The sequence below is a fragment of the Danio rerio genome, chromosome 18 (assembly GCF_052040795.2).
Source record: "Danio rerio strain M-AB ecotype USA chromosome 18, GRCz13ab, whole genome shotgun sequence".
Lineage (NCBI taxonomy): Eukaryota > Metazoa > Chordata > Actinopteri > Cypriniformes > Danionidae > Danio > Danio rerio.
Window position 1 is genome coordinate 10,132,297 of NC_141038.1, and position 6,008 is coordinate 10,138,304.

The 6,008-nt window shown below is 36.0% G+C and overlaps 1 long non-coding RNA gene across 1 annotated transcript; it reads right to left on the bottom strand.

The window, feature by feature from the left end:
- Window positions 1-3,121: 3,121 nt before the first annotated feature.
- Window positions 3,122-5,261, bottom strand: LOC110438083 (uncharacterized). Its single transcript, XR_015514733.1, has 3 exons — window positions 4,452-5,261; window positions 4,305-4,337; window positions 3,122-4,214 (listed from the first exon to the last, which is right to left on the bottom strand). It is a non-coding gene; the product is annotated as an uncharacterized LOC110438083 (long non-coding RNA).
- Window positions 5,262-6,008: the final 747 nt, after the last annotated feature.

Below are 6,008 nucleotides of genomic sequence, written 5' to 3' on the forward strand. Positions count from 1 at the left end.
ACAGACAGGGGCGGACTGGCCATCTGGCACACCGGGCACTTTCCCGTTGGGCCGACGTACTTTTTGGGCCGGGCTGATCATCGTCTTATGATCTGATCGGCCCATAAAAGGCTTTGCAGCCTATCGTTTTTTTTCTGTCTTATTAATTGACGCTGCTGTGATCTGTGACTCTCTGAAAGTAAGATGCTTTTTTTTCCGGACAGACAGACCGGGCCGGCCCGTGTGACACTCTGCAGCCCATTAGCTCTTTTCGGTATTGACATTGGGCTGGCCCAATCACAAACTCCAATTTTGGACTCGGTGTGAGCGTGCGTCGTCTGTGTGTATTTGTCAAAATAGTCGAGAGTCAGAGAGAAAAAAAGCAAGGGAGGCGCAGAGAAATCGCGGGAAATACACCGGCGTTTCATTTAGCCCCAGGTGAGAGTATAGTGCATGTCAGACAGTTTATCTGCTGGATGATCTCATCTCACTATAGTTGTTAAACGTGATATTGAATTCATCTTGTTGTTTTGGCTGAGTGCAAAGATAAGGTAATATATTAATTTATGTAACCACACACACTGATTCTGCACACTGACTGATTGCTTACCTTTATCGTATAAATGTATTGTACGTTATACTGTCATAATGGCCATTATTGATTATTAAAACTGATATTCTGCAAAAGAGACGGTGTAAAGTTTGTTATTTTCAAAGAAAATGAAAGGAGGCAGTTATATTTAAGCCCTGTTTAGTTATAAATATGCAGAGTGAAGATGACGCTCATATAAATGTGTAGCTACACGCTACAGGCTGTTTGGTGTCTGTTAATCATAATATCAAAATGTAACAAATTTCCTTATATTATGTTTTCATTGTTTAGATAGTGAAACAGCAAGCCGGATGAGGTGACAGAGGTTATAAAGTACACTGTTCCCTTTGAAGATTTACCCATGCATCAGCAGGGAGTTTTTGGTATGTTTATTATTGAATATAGGCTGAGTGAATAGTGTATTGAATAAGCTAAATTGGCTGTAGTGTATGAGTGTGTGTGAATGAGTGTGTATGGGTGATTTCCAATATTGGGTTGGGGCTGGAAAGGCATCTGCTGCATAAAAGTCGCTGGAATAGTTGGAAGTTCATTCCACTGCGGCAACCCCTGATAAATAAGAGACTAATGCGAAGAAAAATAAATGAATGAATAGTGTATTTTTTAGAACTCAACAAATATCTTTATGGACAGTATACAGAAATTAAATTGAGATTAAAGTTTGTTTTTATTTATTTATTTCATATATATGGCTTTTGTGTTTTATAAATTATGAGTTGATAAAAATGTTGAACGTGCATAGATAGATAGCATTTTGATTGAATGTAGTGGGCCGCTCTGGCCCAAAATGCCAGGGCCGATTTTTTGCCCCAGTCCAGCCCTGACTACAGACACAATTTCTACAACATGTAACTGATGCACCAACCCCCTGAACCAATTCTGCTAAACTACAAGCACAATTCCTGCTTTACACTCAAATTGCAGGTTTACAACAAACTTTTCAAAACACTACACACAATTCTCTGCATTTTACACAATTTTCATGCAGAAAATCTTTTCTTTTCACAAGGAACACACTGTCATTCACAATTGTAAAGTCAGTTGCCTTACTTTGCATACTAACTCATTACATGAGTAAACACTTGTCTCACTGAATTTCAATTTAGAAATCAGAGCTCATCTGGATCATAACTGGTTTACTGCCCACCCATAATTTTTTGTGCTTTATCTCCCTCCATATTCTCCATTCCTCAAACCTATTGAGGAATTGTTTTTCTGCCTGGAGATGTAAAGTGTATGACCGAAATCCACACACACGTATACCCCTTCTCCAAGCTATAGCAGTTGATGCTTTTCATGGCTGGATTCACCATGCGAGGTGACATTCCCCCCGCTGCTTGGCCAGAACAAAACAGAAAAGAGGATGCAGTATAGCTGTTTTTTTTTTTTTTTTTTCCTGTAGCTGTGTTCTGTAAATACTTCTGTTGATGATACATGTAGACCACGTTATCTGCAACTTTGTGTTGGTTGGGACGAACACTGTGTACACAGTTTTTGTGGGGAAAATACAGTAACAAATATTTGGTATTTGTGTGTTTTGTATAAAACAATATTCTGAAATATTTTACAGTGCACTTCTGTAGGCCTATGTACTGTCTGTCTGTAGTAAGTGTAACACTGAACAAAAAAGGCTGACAGTAAGTCATTATGATGAATGGTCATTGTGTTTTACATTCAGCACATCAGTGTTCAACTGTTCTTATAATTGTCTATTGATGTGATGGCTTGTGTGTGTCATTTGAAAACAAAAGACCATTTTGAAAAGAAATCACACTGTTTTGAACGTAGAGTTTCATTTTGGAGAAGAATTGAAGAGTTTTGCCCAATGTGTGTGTGTTTTGTGATTTGTGTGTATAGTTCTGACAATATGAGATCTGCTTTCAAAAAATGTGTGTAAACAATTGGAAAAAAAACTGTAATATATTATACACCTATTTTGCATGTTTAACCATGGTGTTGTATAGAACGTGTATTACATAAAAGCTTGCAATTCTTAATGTTATGTAATGTAACTATATATGTTTTATCAAATACAAAAATATTGTCAAATATTGCCCCCTACTTGTAGCTGTACATTAATTTTTATAAGCTTATTATAATCTACTAGTTTCTTTTTATTGTGAACACAAACTATTGAATATAATTTAAAAGCAGCAAGAGAGTTTGTTCTTTGTGGTCATGGTATTCAGATTATTTTGTAATTTTTGTTACAAAAAAAGAACAAACAACGCAGAAGAAAATCATGACTCAAACAAACAATACACAAATTATAGATTTAACAGAAACTGATGTGATCCATGCAGTTTTCTTTTATATTATCGTAGTAACTTGTTTCTGAACATCAAACATATAATAATTGTCCAACTCTGGACACCAGATACTTTCAGGAAATATCAGTTTGTTTGGTATCAGAACAACCAGGCAGCACAGCTTTTTAAACCCACGAGCCTGTTATAAATTGGTACCTGTAGTACCAAAACTGCATTATATGTCAATAAATAAATAAACAAATAAATAAATATTGACTGATGATTGTAATGATGATTAAAAAAGTGTTTATTAAATCTTGGTTAGCCTTTATGTTTCCCTTTGATCAGTAGTTTTATTATACCATAAGCAATAGCAATGGACAATTATTGCTTTGCAACATTGTCCATTGACATTACATTACATTGTACATTGTGCAAAGTCATCTGAAATCAAAATTAACAATGCTTATTTTGCAACCACACATTATTATGTTATTTATGTGAACAAGTTAATTCTCTGATTTTTTCCCCCTACAATATTCTTAACCGCACCACTCTTACTGTTAGTTTGCTTAAAGAGACTAGCCCCTTTCATAGGGTGATACCGTAAAATTCAAATTATTTGCAAAAAGAAAGCCCTGCCCCTACTCAATATTCTGTTTTAGTCTGAAGTACATCAACACACTGAAAAGCATCAACAACTTCCAGTTTATGTAGACTTTAAATAACCAAAATAATTGATCTAAATAATTACATTCCAAAAATAATCAAATAAACATATATAAATGACTAATAAATACACATGATTATTTGATTAAATGAAACCATTAAATTAATGAATTAAAAACAACACATTAAACACATCAAATATCAATTGCTTTTCACCTTTTTAACAACCACCATTGTTACATTACAATAAATCTCAAATTTTTGATTCTGTGTGTGCTTGAAAACATGTACAAGTATTATTTATTGATTCAAATCTCACACTATGCTATATTTTCATCTCTGCATTATTACTTTCATTACTGAGAATCTAAATGAAGTAGAATCCGAGCGCTTGGAGTACATTTTTCTCCACATCTTGCTGTAATGCCGTAACATTTTCCAGACTTCACATCAATCTTCACAGGCTCAGACAGATCCGTACACTTGGCAGAATATGTTTTTACTGTACCATTACTGTTGGCGACCTCAAATGTGAATCCATCAAAATATCTATTTTCTTGCCACATTGTTGCTGCATTAATTTTATCATTGTCATCAAATATAAATCCGTCTGTAGATCTTCTTCCGGAATTGTTACCAACTTTGATCATGTGGCCAGTGTTGAAAAATACCTTAATGCCTTCCAATCTGCTGAATAGTTCGACCCTCTGCACAGATCAAAGTAACAGAAACAGTGTTACAAAGTATTCAAAGTAACAAGATGAAATAAAAACAATATGGATTTCAATAAGTACTACCACATTCACGTCAGCCAAGTTTCTTTCAAACATCTGCAGGGGCACGCAGAAGAAAGGTCATACAATCAAAACAAGTTAATGAAAATAATGTGATAATGTCGGAATTAAAAAATAAGCCGAATTAAGATGGAAACAATCTTCACACACCAGAAAACCTCGATAACCATGAACGCTGATCTTCTTAATGGTGGTGATGGATGGTCTTGTAGCAATCCCATGATCACAGGCTGAGCTGAAAAATATAAAATAATTTGTTTATTTTTGTCTATTCACCTTATTCTCATGTGTGTGTGTGTGTGTGTGTGTATCTTTGTATTTGAGTACAGTGTGTGTGTGTATGTGTGTGTGTATGTGTGTGTGTGTATGTGTGTGTGTGTGTGATTACCCCCTAAAATAGCAGTGGACACCCCATGTAAAAAAATGTAGCTCTGCTACTGCTTGGAGGCTAGCTGGTCCCTTTTACTGGCAACGAGAAAAGATTGTGGATTGCAGTGCTCTGTGGATTCAAGTTTCACACTTTGTGAGGGTGTGTGCTTGTGGTGGTATGCATGAGTGTTTAACTTTTATTTCCACTTAAACTAGCTTACCCCAGCCACTGAACAACCACAACCAATGACTTTTTTGTGTCCATTTACTATTATATTGCTGCCATTGGTTTTATGGCTATTGTGACCTTATGCTTGACGTTGTCATTTGAGAGTTTTTACTATTTATTGTGAACTTCAATATAACTTTTGAATATTGTTTCCCCACGTCTAGGGCTGGGCGATTATTTTAGATTAATTCAAATTTACGTTTTAAGGCGATTTAATTTTATATGAAATCGAGGTATCGCAATTTAAAAAAAAAAAAAATTAGATACATTATAATTGCACCAATGCGCTTTGGTTCACTCTTATGGAACCAGATTAGTCTCAAAAGAAATTCACGCAAAAGACACGATGTACACATGCATATGAAGCGCAGAGTTGGTGTCATTGACTACAGCTCTCATCTGATTGGCTGAAAGGTACGACTTGCCCTGACTCTGGCAGGAAAGTCTCAAAAATACACACACACGTATCCAGGGGGAGTCGTACGTGAAAGAGGATTAGCACATTCTCATTCGGGATGAACTCGCAAGTTTTAAACATTCAAAGCTTTTTGTACACTCTTATAAATTTAAAACTAAAGCACAACAGCAGCTTGTTTAAATTCATTGGGTATAATCAGGGCCGGAGTGGGACTCCTTTTCAGCCCTGGAGTTTCAAGCCTTCGACCGGCCTACCTCAGTTCACGACTGACTATATTAAAATAAGGTCATTTCCAATTCAGTTTCTAATTACACTATCAAGTCTTTTTAAAGAAAACAGCTGCTTTAGAACTTCAAATGTTCAACAACCTTACAGTTTTATATGTCTTAACAATAAAAATGAAAAAAAAAAAAGTTCAACTCAGGTGCGGATCGAACACGGGTCGGCAGCTTGATAACGCAACGTGCTGACCGCTAGACCACAGCAGTACTGCTATGCTCAAATTGCCGGAATGACAATCCATCATTCTGCAGGCTACATTCTGCTCATAAGGCTGCGAGAAAAATATATAAGAAGAGCGGAGCTGCGGCAAAATAATGGATAAAAAGAGTGAGGCTATGGACAAATAATTCAATAAATGAAAAAAAGTGCAACTGCGACTGCTGTTTTCTCCGTTCGCCATGCTGGAGAG